At 43.5% G+C, this 17596-nt stretch overlaps 1 protein-coding gene across 2 annotated transcripts in view; it reads right to left on the bottom strand.

Moving 5' to 3' along the window:
- LOC128695676 (uncharacterized) overlaps positions 1-17596 on the bottom strand; it is a gene marked incomplete at its 3' end in the record, with an annotated part of 181007 nt that overhangs the window by 140938 nt on the left and 22473 nt on the right. The window contains 1 exon segment of one of the 2 annotated variants that reach the window (XM_070084813.1): positions 12068-12219. 2 annotated transcript variants of the gene reach the window in all.

The following is a 17596-nucleotide window of genomic DNA, read 5'->3' as shown; positions in this document are numbered from 1 at the left end:
CCAGTGTAACACAGTACAAGCGTCACCCACCAGCGTAACACAGTACAAGCGTCACCCACCAGTGTAACACAGTACAAGCGTCACCCACCAGCGTAACACAGTACAAGCGTCACCCACCAGCGTAACACAGTACAAGCGTCACCCACCAGTGTAACACAGTACAAGCGTCACCCACCAGTGTAACACAGTACAAGCGTCACCCACCAGTGTAACACAGTACAAGCGTCACCCACCAGCGTAACACAGTACAAGCGTCACCCACCAGTGTAACACAGTACAAGCGTCACCCACCAGCGTAACACAGTACAAGCGTCACCCACCAGTGTGTCACAGTACAAGCGTCACCCACCAGCGTAACACAGTACAAGCGTCACCCACCAGTGTAACTCAGTACAAGCGTCACCCACCAGTGTGTCACAGTACAAGCGTCACCCACCAGTGTGTCACAGTACAAGCGTCACCCACCAGTGTGTCACAGTACAAGCGTCAACCACCAGTGTGTCACAGTACAAGCGTCACCCACCAGTGTGTCACAGTACAAGCGTCACCCACCAGTGTGTCACAGTACAAGCGTCACCCACCAGTGTGTCACAGTACAAGCGTCACCCACCAGTGTGTCACAGTACAAGCGTCACCCACCAGTGTATCACAGTACAAGCGTCACCCACCAGTGTGTCACAGTACAAGCGTCACCCACCAGTGTATCACAGTACAAGCGTCACCCACCAGTGTAACACAGTACAAGCGTCACCCACCAGTGTGTCACAGTACAAGCGTCACCCACCAGTGTGTCACAGTACAAGCGTCCCCCACCAGTGTGTCACAGTACAAGCGTCACCCACCAGTGTATCACAGTACAAGCGTCACCCACCAGCGTAACACAGTACAAGCGTCACCCACCAGTGTAACACAGTACAAGCGTCACCCACCAGCGTAACACAGTACAAGCGTCACCCACCAGTGTGTCACAGTACAAGCGTCACCCACCAGTGTAACACAGTACAAGCGTCACCAACCAGCGTAACACAGTACAAGCGTCACCCACCAGTGTGTCACAGTACAAGCGTCACCCACCAGTGTAACACAATACAAGCGTCACCCGCCAGTGTAACACAGTACAAGCGTCACCCACCAGTGTAACACAGTACAAGCGTCACCCACCAGTGTAACACAGTACAAGCGTCACCCACCAGTGTAACACAGTACAAGCGTCACCCACCAGTGTGTCACAGTACAAGCGTCATCCACCAGTGTGTCACAGTACAAGCGTCACCCACCAGTGTGTCACAGTACAAGCGTCACCCACCAGTGTGTCACAGTACAAGCGTCACCCACCAGTGTGTCACAGTACAAGCGTCACCCACCAGTGTATCACAGTACAAGCGTCACCCACCAGTGTGTCACAGTACAAGCGTCACCCACCAGTGTGTCACAGTACAAGCGTCACCCACCAGTGTATCACAGTACAAGCGTCACCCACCAGCGTAACACAGTACAAACGTCACCCACCAGTGTAACAGTACAAGCGTCATCCACCAGCGTATCACAGTACAAGCGTCACCCACCAGTGTAACACAGTACAAGCGTCACCCACCAGTGTGTCACAGTACAAGCGTCACCCACCAGTGTGTCACAGTACAAGCGTCACCCACCAGTGTATCACAGTACAAGCGTCATCCACCAGCGTAACACAGTACAAGCGTCACCCACCAGTGTAACACAGTACAAGCGTCACCCACCAGTGTGTCACAGTACAAGCGTCACCCACCAGTGTGTCACAGTACAAGCGTCACCCACCAGTGTGTCACAGTACAAGCGTCACCCACCAGTGTGTCACAGTACAAGCGTCACCCACCAGTGTGTCACAGTACAAGCGTCACCCTCCAGTGTATCACAGTACAAGCGTCACCCACCAGTGTGTCACAGTACAAGCGTCACCCACCAGTGTATCACAGTACAAGCGTCACCCACCAGTGTAACACAGTACAAGCGTCACCCACCAGTGTGTCACAGTACAAGCGTCACCCACCAGTGTGTCACAGTACAAGCGTCACCCACCAGTGTGTCACAGTACAAGCGTCACCCACCAGTGTATCACAGTACAAGCGTCACCCACCAGCGTAACACAGTACAAGCGTCACCCACCAGTGTAACACAGTACAAGCGTCACCCACCAGTGTAACACAGTACAAGCGTCACCCACCAGTGTGTCACAGTACAAGCGTCACCCACCAGTGTGTCACAGTACAAGCGTCACCCACCAGTGTATCACAGTACAAGCGTCATCCACCAGCGTAACACAGTACAAGCGTCACCCACCAGTGTAACACAGTACAAGCGTCACCCACCAGTGTGTCACAGTACAAGCGTCACCCACCAGTGTGTCACAGTACAAGCGTCACCCACCAGTGTGTCACAGTACAAGCGTCACCCACCAGTGTGTCACAGTAAAAGCGTCACCCACCAGTGTGTCACAGTACAAGCGTCACCCACCAGTGTATCACAGTACAAGCGTCACCCACCAGTGTGTCACAGTACAAGCGTCACCCACCAGTGTATCACAGTACAAGCGTCACCCACCAGTGTAACACAGTACAAGCGTCACCCACCAGTGTGTCACAGTACAAGCGTCACCCACCAGTGTGTCACAGTACAAGCGTCACCCACCAGTGTGTCACAGTACAAGCGTCACCCACCAGTGTGTCACAGTAAAAGCGTCACCCACCAGTGTGTCACAGTACAAGCGTCACCCACCAGTGTGTCACAGTACAAGCGTCACCCACCAGTGTGTCACAGTACAAGCGTCACCCACCAGTGTATCACAGTACAGGCGTCACCCACCAGCGTAACACAGTACAAGCGTCACCCACCAGTGTAACACAGTACAAGCGTCACCCACCAGCGTAACACAGTACAAGCGTCACCCACCAGTGTGTCAAAGTACAAGCGTCACCCACCAGTGTAACACAATACAAGCGTCACCCACCAGCGTAACACAGTACAAGCGTCACCCACCAGTGTAACAGTACAAGCGTCACCCACCAGCGTATCACAGTACAAGCGTCACCCACCAGTGTAACACAGTACAAGCGTCACCCACCAGTGTGTCACAGTACAAGCGTCACCCACCAGTGTGTCACAGTACAAGCGTCACCCACCAGTGTATCACAGTACAAGCGTCACCCACCAGCGTAACACAGTACAAGCGTCACCCACCAGTGTAACACAGTACAAGCGTCACCCACCAGCGTAACACAGTACAAGCGTCACCCACCAGTGTGTCACAGTACAAACGTCACCCACCAGTGTAACACAGTACAAGCGTCACCCACCAGCGTAACACAGTACAAGCGTCACCCACCAGCGTAACACAGTACAAGCGTCACCCACCAGTGTGTCACAGTACAAGCGTCACCCACCAGTGTGTCACAGTACAAGCGACACCCACCAGTGTATCACAGTACAAGCGTCACCCACCAATGAATCACAGTACAAGCGTCACCCACCAGTGTAACACAGTACAAGCGTCACCCACCAGTGTAACACAGTACAAGCGTCACCCACCAGTGTAACACAGTACAAGCGTCACCCACCAGCGTAACACTGTACAAGCGTCACCCACCAGTGTGTCACAGTACAAGCCTCACCCACCAGTGTGTCACAGTACAAGCGTCACCCACTAGTGTGTCACAGTACAAGCGTCACCCAACAGTGTAACACAGTACAAGCGTCACCCACCAGTGTGTCACAGTACAAGCGTCACCCACCAGTGTGTCACAGTACAAGCGTCACCCACCAGTGTAACACAGTACAAGCGTCACCCACCAGTGTGTCACAGTACAAGCGTCACCCACCAGTGTGTCACAGTACAAGCGTCACCCACCAGTGTGTCACAGTACAAGCGCCACCCACCAGTGTAACACAGTACAAGCGTCACCCACCAGTGTGTCACAGTACAAGCGTCACCCACCAGTGTGTCACAGTACAAGCGTCAACCACCAGTGTGTCACAGTACAAGCGTCACCCACGAGTGTGTCACAGTACAAGCGTCACCCACCAGTGTATGACAGTACAAGCGTCACCCACCAGTGTAACACAGTACAAGCGTCACCCACCAGTGTGTCACAGTACAAGCGTCACCCACCAGTGTATCACAGTACAAGCGTCACCCACCAGTGTATCACAGTACAAGCGTCACCCACCAGTGTATCACAGTACAAGCGTCACCCACCAGTGTATCACAGTACAAGCGTCACCCACCAGTGTATCACAGTACAAGCGTCACCCACCAGTGTGTCACAGTACAAGCGTCACCCACCAGTGTAACACAGTACAAGCGTCACCCACCAGTGTAACACAGTACAAGCGTCACCCACCAGTGTAACACAGTACAAGCGTCACCCACCAGTGTAACACAGTACAAGTGTCACCCACCAGTGTGTCACAGTACAAGCGTCACCCACCAGTGTGTCACAGTACAAGCGTCACCCACCAGTGTGTCACAGTACAAGCGTCACCCACCAGTGTATCACAGTACAAGCGTCACCCACCAGCGTAACATAGTACAAGCGTCACCCACCAGTGTAACACAGTACAAGCGTCACCCACCAGTGTAACACAGTACAAGCGTCACCCACCAGTGTGTCACAGTACAAGCGTCACCCACCAGTGTGTCACAGTACAAGCGTCACCCACCAGTGTGTCACAGTACAAGCGTCACCCACCAGTGTGTCACAGTACAAGCGTCACCCACCAGTGTGTCACAGTACAAGCGTCACCCACCAGTGTAACACAGTACAAGCGTCACCCACCAGTGTGTCACAGTACAAGCGTCACCCACCAGTGTGTCACAGTACAAGCGTCACCCACCAGTGTAACACAGTACAAGCGTCACCCACCAGTGTAACACAGTACAAGCGTCACCCACCAGTGTGTCACAGTACAAGCGTCACCCACCAGTTTGTCACAGTACAAGCGTCACCCACCAGTGTGTCACAGTACAAGCGTCACCCACCAGTGTAACACAGTACAAGCGTCACCCACCAGTGTGTCACAGTACAAGCGTCACCCACCAGTGTGTCACAGTACAAGCGTCACCCACCAGTGTGTCACAGTACAAGCGTCACCCACCAGTGTAACACAGTACAAGCGTCACCCACCAGTGTATCACAGTACAAGCGTCACCCACCAGTGTGTCACAGTACAAGCGTCACCCACCAGTGTGTCACAGTACAAGCTTCACCCACCAGTGTGTCACAGTACAAGCGTCACCCACCAGTGTAACACAGTACAAGCGTCACCCACCAGTGTGTCACAGTACAAGCGTCACCCACCAGTGTGTCACAGTACAAGCGTCACCCACCAGTGTGTCACAGTACAAGCGTCACCCACCAGTGTAACACAGTACAAGCGTCACCCACCAGTGTATCACAGTACAAGCGTCACCCACCAGTGTAACACAGTACAAGCGTCACCCACCAGTGTAACACAGTACAAGCGTCACCCACCAGTGTGTCACAGTGCAAGCGTCACCCACCAGTGTGTCACAGTACAAGCGTCACCCACCAGTGTGTCACAGTACAAGCTTCACCCACCAGTGTGTCACAGTACAAGCGTCACCCACCAGTGTGTCACAGTACAAGCGTCACCCACCAGTGTAACACAGTACAAGCGTCACCCACCAGTGTGTCACAGTACAAGCGTCACCCACCAGTGTATCACAGTACAAGCGTCACCCACCAGTGTGTCACAGTACAAGCGTCACCCACCAGTGTGTCACAGTACAAGCGTCACCCACCAGTGTGTCACAGTACAAGCGTCACCCACCAGTGTGTCACAGTACAAGCTTCACCCACCAGTGTGTCACAGTACAAGCGTCACCCACCAGTGTGTCACAGTACAAGCGTCACTCACCAGTGTAACACAGTACAAGCGTCACCCACCAGTGTGTCACAGTACAAGCGTCACCCACCAGTGTATCACAGTACAAGCGTCACCCACCAGTGTGTCACAGTACAAGCGTCACCCACCAGTGTGTCACAGTACAAGCGTCACCCACCAGTGTAACACAGTACAAGCGTCACCCACCAGTGTGTCACAGTACAAGCGTCACCCACCAGTGTGTCACAGTACAAGCGTCACCCACCACAATAAACAGTCTCATAAGTCTAGCCTAAGATACAATAAACAAGAGTTGAAAATTTGAACTCGATCTAATAAGTCATTCTCCAGCAATAAGAATATTGTTGACAATAGCAGAGTTTCTGCTCCTTCTATTTAATAACAACAAAAGCAGACTTTTTTTCTGCTTTGCTTTTGTCATATATATTTTATGAACATCTCGGTTTGTAGAAAATTGGCAAAAAATTGTCAGTTGGCAACCACACAGCCTAAAATTAATATAAAAATATTTCTTAATTAAGATACGTAAACATTTGAGGTTTGAAACTGATCTGAAGAGCCATTCACTAGTTATTAACACGAGAAACAATATGCTTAATAAAACTGGCAAGTTGACATTCACACAACGAAACCCACCAATGGTAAAAGTTTGAAATCGATCTGAGAAGTCATTCTCCAGTAATTGATTTAACTCCCAACAATTCCAAATTTTTTAAATATTTCAGTAAAATTTGAACTTTGCAGCAACTGAGACTAAACTTGTGGGTTATTACCGTTATTATAAAATATATTGTTAATAATGGTTTGAAGTCTATCAAAGTAAGCATTCTTTAGTTATTGAATAATAAAAGAATGCCACTATTTATCCAGTAAAAAGGACAAATTGAGATTTATGGCAGTCAACAAGAGCGAGAACTTTGTGATCAGGAAGACAAAAAAGCTGGTGAAAGTTTGAAGCCGATCACATGAGTCATTCTCCAGCTACGTCAGTCATGCTATTTCAAGTTTTTTTTTTTTTCAGTGTTTTACTACATTAGAAAATTTACCTAAACGCGAACTTAATAGTTATTACCCTGGGTATTATCCTGGGTATTATCCTGGGTACTATCCTGGGTACTATCCTGGGTCCTACCCTGGGTCCTATCCTGGGTACTATCCTGGGTACTATCCTGGGTACTATCCTGGGTACTATCCCAGATACTATTCTGGGTACTATCCTGGGTACTATCCCAGGTACTATCCCAGGTACTATTCTGGGTACTATCCTGGGTACTATCCCAGGTACTATCCTGGGTACTATCCTGGGTACTATCCTGGGTACTATACTGGGTACTATCCTGGGTACTATCCCAGGTACTATTCTGGGTACTATCCTGGGTACTATCCTGGGTACTATCCTGGGTACTATCCTGGGTACTATCCTGGGTACTATCCCAGGTACTATTCTGGGTACTATCCTGGATACTATCCTGGGTACTATCCTGGGTACTATCCCAGGTACTATCCTGGGTACTATCCTGGATACTATCCTGGGTACTATCCTGGGTACTATCCTGGGTACTATCCCAGGTACTATTCTGGGTACTATCCTGGGTACTATCTTGGGTACTATCCCAGGTACTATTCTGGGTACTATCCTGGGTACTATCCTGGGTACTATCCTGGGTACTATCCTGGGTACTATCCTGGGTACTATCCTGGGTACTATCCCAGGTACTATTCTGGGTACTATCCTGGCACTAAGATGCATCAGAAGATGTAAACTGAGACTTAACCTGACTCAATAGCAATAAAAATGTCACACACTCCTGCACATAAAAAAATCAACTGTGCTCCAACACCTTGGAATTACACTCTCCACCGTCGTCTATATTCCTTGTTACCCAGGAATACCTAAGTTCTCCGCAGCATCCACGATGCTGGTGATAAGATCAACATCTCTGGTCACAGGCCGCGTGAACATGCCACATGTTCTAAAATTTACTCCTAGTTACCGTACACAAGATGTTGACAATCTGAAGTTGTGTGAATGAGGCGGAGCTTGAGCCATGACTACAATTAAATAAAAAAAGTAAAAGAAAGGAAAAAATTGAGCTCTTTCTCTCCTGCCCTAATAATAATAATAATAATAATAATAATAATAGTAATAATAATAATAATAATAATAATAATAATAATAATAATAATAATAAAAATAATAACAATAATACTAATAATAATAATACTAATAATAATAATACTAATAATAATAATAATAATAATAATAATAATAATAATAATCTTTATTTCTACAAGTACATGTACAAGGTATACAGAAAGGCGCTTGTTATACGGAGCATTTCGGGTAAATTAGGGCACTTTTGTCTCAGGATGCGACCCACACCACTCGACTAACACCCAGGTACCTATTTTTCTGATAGGCAAGCAGGGACAGCATATGTCTTATGGAAGCATGTCATAATCTTTCCAACTATACCGGGGATCGAACCCCAGACGTCAGTGTGTGAGCTGGGTGCGCTAGCGATCGAACACAAGTATAGACTAGTAGCCTGGACACTTGTGTATCACGATAACAAAACTAAAAACGAGGAATGAGCAAAAGGTTGCAGAGAGTACTTGAATTTCCTTTACCAACAACAAGCAATGTATGTACAATATATACAGAGGATATGTACAGCAAGGCCCGGTGGCCTGGTGGCTGAAGCTCCCGCTTCACACACGGAGGGCCCGGGTTCGATTCCCGGCGGGTGGAAACATTTCGACACGTTTCCTTACACCTGTTGTCCTGTTCACCTAGCAGCAAATAGGTACTTGGGTGTTAGTCGACTGGTGTGGGTCACATCCTGGGGGACAAGATTGAGGCCCACAATGGAAATAAGTTAGACAGTCCTCGATGACGCACTGACTTTCTTGGGTTATGCTGGGTGGCTAACCCTCCGGGGTTAAAAATCCGAACGAAATCTTATCTTATCTTAGGCAATGCAAGCAAGAGACACAGTGACAACCATCTTCCACCAGACTTGGAGGTAAGTCTTCCAATGTTGATTCACGTGTGTGCCACATTGCTTCCCTGTCATTGGCTAGTTGAACCAAGGTGCTAGCACAACAAGGGAGCCCCTACTCGTTATACTCTTAGCACCTGGTTTGCTGGTTGCGAGGGCGTGCCTATATGGGTGTGTGACAAGCCGAATAAATTGTAACATACTCTTAGCATGCCGCACACGTGATTTGAAGTGTCACCACTGACACTGTTTCCCATGTTTTGAAAGTTCTCATTACCCACCCCCATCATTTTCATGGCTTTTATGATATTTGCCTGAGATTGTTACACCCAGATCTTTCACAAGTGCCTTTCGTTCTGTTATGTGATACTCTGGTGCTACTGATAGTGTCACTCTTGAGTTCTTCATTCTCTCCACATCCAAGTAGTTGGGACTTGTCACCACTGAACGTCATGTTATTCTCTACTGTCCACTGCAAAACTTTTTGTTCGTGTCCTCTACCAAGGTGACTTTTATGTTTGTTTTGATATATTCTGCAAATAACTGTGGCGGGTGTTTCTGTGTCCGCTGAGGCTGACAAACTGAAGTCACTACGAGTACTGATCCTTATACTACGCTAATGCTCCATTTTTGCTCTGTTTACTACTACTCTTTGTGCTCTCTTTGTCAGAATATAGAAAATCAATTTGATTACTTTCCCAGTTAAAGCTATCACCCTCACTTTATGTGAAATGACTCCATGAACACATTTGTCATATCGTTCATTTTGCTGTTGTACCGCTTAAATAACGGACTGTCTAAAATAAGTGACAAAAATGTGAAACAATAAGAAATCCGTAAATTAGGCTGCGTAAATATTATCCACTACTCAGCTTGCAGGCGCTTATCTGTATGTTCATGTGTGAAGCTGAGAGAAAGTGGGTGAGAGAGAGAGAGAGAGAGAGAGAGATTGCATTACTTATTTACAGAGGTAGAGAGGAACACCTCTCGCACACTACATGATAACATCTCTCACACACTACATGATAACATCTCTCACACACTACATGATAACATCTCTCACACACTACGTGATAACACCTCTCACACACTACATGATAACATCTCTCACACACTACATGATAACATCTCTCACACACTACGTGATAACACCTCTCACACGCTACATGATAACACATCTCACACGCTACATGATAACATCTCTCACACACTACATGATAACATCTCTCACACACTACATGATAACATCTCTCACACACTACATGATAACATCTCTCACACACTACATGATAACACCTCTCACACACTGCATGATAACATCTCTCACACACTACATGATAACATCTCTCACACACTACATGATAACATCTCTCACACACTACATGATAACATCTCTCACACACTACATGATAACACCTCTCACACACTACATGATAACATCTCTCACACACTACATGATAACATCTCTCACACACTACATGATAACATCTCTCACACACTACATGATAACATCTCTCACACACTACATGATAACATCTCTCACACACTACGTGATAAAACCTCTCACACACTACATGATAACATCTCTCACACACTACATGATAACATCTCTCACACACTACATGATAACATCTCTCACACACTACGTGATAACACCTCTCACACGCTACATGATAACATCTCTCACACACTACATGATAACATCTCTCACACACTACATGATAACATCTCTCACACACTACGTGATAAAACCTCTCACACACTACATGATAACACCTCTCACACACTACATGATAACATCTCTCACACACTACATGATAACATCTCTCACACACTACATGATAACATCTCTCACACACTACATGATAACATCTCTCACACACTACATGATAACACCTCTCACACACTGCATGATAACATCTCTCACACACTACATGATAACATCTCTCACACACTACATGATAACATCTCTCACACACTACATGATAACATCTCTCACACACTACATGATAACACCTCTCACACACTACATGATAACATCTCTCACACACTGCATGATAACATCTCTCACACACTACATGATAACATCTCTCACACACTACATGATAACATCTCTCACACACTACATGATAACATCTCTCACACACTACATGATAACATCTCTCACACACTACATGATAACACCTCTCACACACTGCATGATAACATCTCTCACACACTACATGATAACATCTCTCACACACTACATGATAACATCTCTCACACACTGCATGATAACATCTCTCACACACTACATGATAACATCTCTCACACACTACATGATAACATCTCTCACACACTGCATGATAACATCTCTCACACACTACATGATAACATCTCTCACACACTACATGATAACATCTCTCACACACCACATGATAACATCTCTCACACACTACATGATAACATCTCTCACACACTACATGATAACATCTCTCACACACTACATGATAACATCTCTCACACACTACATGATAACATCTCTCACACACTGCATGATAACATCTCTCACACACTACATGATAACATCTCTCACACACTACATGATAACATCTCTCACACACTACATGATAACATCTCTCACACACTACATGATAACATCTCTCACACACTACATGATAACATCTCTCACACACTACATGATAACATCTCTCACACACTACATGATAACATCTCTCACACACTACATGATAACATCTCTCACACACTACATGATAACATCTCTCACACACCACATGATAACTTCTCTCACACACTACATGATAACATCTCTCACACACTACATGATAACATCTCTCACACACTACATGATAACATCTCTCACACACTACATGATAACATCTCTCACACACTACATGATAACATCTCTCACCCATTACATGATAACATCTCTCACACACTACATGATAACATCTCTCACACACTACATGATAACATCTCTCACACACTACATGATAACATCTCTCACACACTACATGATAACATCTCTCACACACTACATGATAACATCTCTCACACACTACATGATAACATCTCTCACACACCACATGATAACATCTCTCACACACTACATGATAACACTGTAGAGACAACGCAACACACAAATAATCGTCTTCTTAGCTTACCTGTACTCAGTGCTGTAGAGTACCAATGAATCCACAGGAACCTGTACTCAGTGTTGGAGGTGGCTAGAGTACCAGTGAGTCCAGAGGGATCTGCACTCAGTGTTGGAGGATCCTAGAGTACTACTGAGTCCATTCTGATGCATTTTACGTAACTAGGAATAAATTTAATTTATGTCAGTTATAAGATGGTTATATCAGTGTTAGGACAGTGCTATATCAGTGTTATGACAGTGTTATATCAGTGCTATATAAGTGTTATAACAGCCTTATATAAGAGTTATAACAGTGTTATAACAATGTTATATCTGTGTTATGTAAGTATTATAAGAGTTATACAAGTGATATAACAGTGCTATAACAATGTTATATCAGTGTTATAAAGTATTATAAGAATGTTATACAAGTGTTATAACAGTGTTATATCAGTGTTATGGTGGAGTGTTAAATATAGTATGACCATATCCAGTGTCTTGTGTGTCCTGGGCCACGTAACATGACACTCTAGTGTACTGACTCACCCCTCATTGTTCACTGTTCATTGTTCATTGTTCATTGTTCACTGTTCATTGTTCGTTGTTCATTGTTCACTGTTCATTGTTCACTGTTCATTGTTCATTGTTCATTGTTCATTGTTCACTGTTCATTGTTCATTGTTCACTTTTCATTCTTCATTGTTCATTGTTCATTGTTCACTGTTCACTGTTCATTGTTCATTGTTCACTGTTCATTGTTCATTGTTCATTGTTCATTGTTCACTGCTCATTGTTCACTGTTCATTGTTCATTGTCCGTTGTTCATTGTTCACTGTTCATTGTTCATTGTTCATTGTTCACTGTTCATTGTTCATTGTTCACTTTTCATTCTTCATTGTTCATTGTTCACTGTTCATTGTTCATTGTTCACTGTTCATTGTTCATTGTTCATTGTTCACTGCTCATTGTTCACTGTTCATTGTTCATTGTCCGTTGTTCATTGTTCGCTGTTCATTGTTCACTGTTCACTGTTCATTGTTCATTGTTCACTGTTCATTGTTCATTGTTCACTGTTCATTGTTCATTATTCACTTTTCATTGTTCATTGTTCATTGTTCACTGTTCATTGTTCATTGTTCACTGTTCATTGTTCGTTGTTCATTGTTCATTGTTCATTGTTCACTGTTCATTGTTCACTGTTCATTGTTCATTGTTCATTGTTCACTGTTCATTGTTCATTGTTCACTTTTCATTCTTCATTGTTCATTGTTCACTGTTCATTGTTCATTGTTCATTGTTCACTGTTCATTGTTCATTGTTCATTGTTCACTGCTCATTGTTCACTGTTCATTGTCCGTTGTTCATTGTTCACTGTTCATTGTTCACTGTTCACTGTTCATTGTTCACTGTTCATTGTTCATTGTTCACTGTTCATTGTTCATTGTTCACTGTTTATTGTTCATTGTTCACTGTTCGTTGTTCATTGTTCACTGTTCGGTGTTCATTGTTCACTGTTCATTGTTCACTGTTTAATGTTCATTGTTCAATGTTCATTGTTCGTTGTTCACTGTTCATTGTTCATTGTTCATTGTTCACTGTTTATTGTTCATTGTTCACTGTTCGTTGCTCATTGTTCACTGTTCGTTGTTCATTGTTCACTGTTCATTGTTCACTGTTTATTGTTCATCGTTCACTGTTCATTGTTCGTTGTTCACTCTTCATTGTTCATTGTTCATTGTTCACTGTTCATTGTTCGCTGTTTATTGTTCATTGTTCACTGTTCGTTTTTCATTGTTCACTGTTCGTTGTTCATTGTTCACTGTTCGTTGTTCATTGTTCACTGTTCATTGTTCACTGTTCGTTGTTCATTGTTCACTGTTCGTTGTTCACTGTTCATTGTTCATTGTTCACTGTTCGTTATTCATTGTTCACTGTTCGTTGTTCATTGTTCACTGTTCATTGTTCATTGTTCACTGTTCATTGTTCACTGATCGTTGTTCATTGTTCACTGTTCATTGTTCATTGTTCACTGTTCGTTGTTTATTGTTCACTGTTCATTGTTCATTGTTCGTTGTTCATTGTTCACTGTTCGTTGTTCATTGTTCACTGTTCGTTGTTCATTGTTCACTGTTCATTCTTCATTGTTCACTGTTCATTGCTCATTGTTCGTTGTTCATTGTTCATTGTTCGTTGTTCATTGTTCACTGTTCGTTGTTCATTGTTCACTGTTCATTCTTCATTGTTCACTGTTCATTGCTCATTGTTCGTTGTTCATTGTTCACTGTTCATTGTTCACTGTTCGTTGTTCATTGTTCACTGTTCGTTGTTCACTGTTCATTGTTCATTGTTCACTGTTCGTTATTCATTGTTCACTGTTTGTTGTTCATTGTTCACTGTTCATTGTTCATTGTTCACTGTTCATTGTTCACTGATCGTTGTTCATTGTTCACTGTTCATTGTTCATTGTTCACTGTTCGTTGTTCATTGTTCACTGTTCATTGTTCATTGTTCGTTGTTCATTGTTCACTGTTCGTTGTTCATTGTTCACTCTTCGTTGTTCATTGTTCACTGTTCGTTGTTCATTGTTCACTGTTCATTGTTCACTGTTCATTGTTCACTGTTCGTTGTTCATTGTTCACTGTTCATTGTTCACTGTTTATTGTTCATTGTTCGTTGTTCATTGTTCATTGTTCACTGTTCGTTGTTCATTGTTCACTGTTCATTGTTCACTGTTCGTTGTTCATTATTCATTGTTTACTGTTCATTGCTCACTGTTCATTATTCAGTGTTCATTGTTCACTGTTCATTGTTCACTGTTCATTGTTCACTGTTCATTGTTCACTCTTCATTGTTCACCTTTCATTGTTCACTCTTCATTGTTCACCCTTCATTGTTCACCCTTCATTGTTCACCCTTCATTGTTCACCCTTCATTGTTCACCTTTCATTGTTCACCCTTCATTGTTCACCCTTCATTGTTCACCCTTCATTGTTCACCTTTCATTGTTCACCCTTCATTGTTCACACTTCATTGTTCACCTTTCATTGTTCACCCTTCGATGTTCACATTTCATTGGTCACTCTTCATTGTTCACCCCTTCATTGTTCACCCTTCATTGTTCACCCTTCATTGTTCACCCTTCATTGTTCACCTTTCATTGTTCACCCTTCATTGTTCACCCTTCATTGTTCACCCTTCATTGTTCACCCTTCATTGTTCACCCTTCATTGTTCACCTTTCATTGTTCACCCTTCATTGTTCACCCTTCATTGTTCACCTTTCATTGTTCACCCTTCATTGTTCACCCTTCATTGTTCACCCTTCATTGTTCAACCTTCATTGTTCACCCTTCATTGTTCACCCTTCATTGTTCACTCTTCATTGTTCACCTTTCATTGTTCACCTTTCATTGTTCACCTTTCATTGTTCACTGTTCATTGTTCACCTTTCATTGTTCACTCTTCATTGTTCACCTTTCATTGTTCACCCTTCATTGTTCACTCTTCATTGTTCACTCTTCATTGTTCACCTTTCATTGTTCACTGTTCATTGTTCACCTTTCATTGTTCACTCTTCATTGTTCACCTTTCATTGTTCACTCTTCATTGTTCACCTTTCATTGTTCACCTTTCATTGTTCACCCTTCATTGTTCACCTTTCATTGTTCACCCTTCATTGTTCACCTTTCATTGTTCACCCTTCATTGTTCACCCTTCATTGTTCACCTTTCATTGTTCACCCTTCATTGTTCACCTTTCATTGTTCACTCTTCATTGTTCACCTTTCATTGTTCACCTTTCATTGTTCACCCTTCATTGTTCACCTTTCATTGTTCACCCTTCATTGTTCACCTTTCATTGTTCACTCTTCATTGTTCACCTTTCATTGTTAACCTTTCATTGTTCACCTTTCATTGTTCACCCTTCATTGTTCACCTTTCATTGTTCACCCTTCATTGTTCACCCTTCATTGTTCACCTTTCATTGTTCACCCTTCATTGTTCACCTTTCATTGTTCACTGTTCATTGTTCACCTTTCATTGTTCACTCTTCATTGTTCACCCTTCATTGTTCACCTTTCATTGTTCACCCTTCATTGTTCACCCTTCATTGTTCACCTTTCATTGTTCACCCTTCATTGTTCACCTTTCATTGTTCACCCTTCATTGTTCACCTTTCATTGTTCACTGTTCATTGTTCACCTTTCATTGTTCACTCTTCATTGTTCACCCTTCATTGTTCACCTTTCATTGTTCACCCTTCATTGTTCACCTTTCATTGTTCACTCTTCATTGTTCACCTTTCATTGTTCACCTTTCATTGTTCACCTTTCATTGTTCACCCTTCATTGTTCACCTTTCATTGTTCACCCTTCATTGTTCACCCTTCATTGTTCACCTTTCATTGTTCACCCTTCATTGTTCACCTTTCACTGTTCACTGTTCATTGTTCACCTTTCATTGTTCACTCTTCATTGTTCACCCTTCATTGTTCACCTTTCATTGTTCACCCTTCATTGTTCACCCTTCATTGTTCACCTTTCATTGTTCACCCTTCATTGTTCACCTTTCATTGTTCACCCTTCATTGTTCACCTTTCATTGTTCACCCTTCATTGTTCACCCTTCATTGTTCACCTTTCATTGTTCACCCTTCATTGTTCACCTTTCATTGTTCACTCTTCATTGTTCACCTTTCATTGTTCACCCTTCATTGTTCACCCTTCATTGTTCACCCTTCATTGTTCACCTTTCATTGTTCACCCTTCATTGTTCACCCTTCATTGTTCACCTTTCATTGTTCACCCTTCATTGTTCACTCTTCATTGGTCACTCTTCATTGTTCACCTTTCATTGTTCACTGTTCATTGTTCACCTTTCATTGTTCACTCTTCATTGTTCACCTTTCATTGTTCACTCTTCATTGTTCACCTTTCATTGTTCACCTTTCATTGTTCACCCTTCATTGTTCACCCTTCATTGTTCATTGTTCACCTTTCATTGTTCACTCTTCATTGTTCACCTTCATTGTTCACCCTTCATTGTTCACCCTTCATTGTTCACCCTTCCCTTCATTGTTCACCCATTGTTCACCCTTCATTGTTCACCCTTCATTGTTCACCCTTCATTGTTCATTGTTCACCTTTCATTGTTCACCCTTCATTGTTCATTGTTCACCTTCATTGTTCAACCTTCATTGTTCACCCTTCATTGTTCACCCTTCATTGTTCACTCTTCATTGTTCACCTTTCATTGTTCACCTTTCATTGTTCACCTTTCATTGTTCACTCTTCATTGTTCACCCTTCATTGTTCACCTTTCATTGTTCACCTTTCATTGTTCACCTTTCATTGTTCACTCTTCATTGTTCACCTTTCATTGTTCACTCTTCATTGTTCACCTTTCATTGTTCACCTTTCATTGTTCACTCTTCATTGTTCACCTTTCATTGTTCACTCTTCATTGTTCACCCTTCATTGTTCACCCTTCATTGTTCACTCTTCATTGTTCACCTTTCATTGTTCACTCTTCATTGTTCACCTTTCATTGTTCACCTTTC

This window comes from Cherax quadricarinatus, chromosome 14 (assembly GCF_038502225.1).
Source record: "Cherax quadricarinatus isolate ZL_2023a chromosome 14, ASM3850222v1, whole genome shotgun sequence".
Classification (NCBI taxonomy): Eukaryota; Metazoa; Arthropoda; class Malacostraca; order Decapoda; family Parastacidae; genus Cherax; species Cherax quadricarinatus.
Note: the sequence above shows the minus strand (reverse complement) of the source record. Positions and strands in the feature narration are given on the sequence as shown.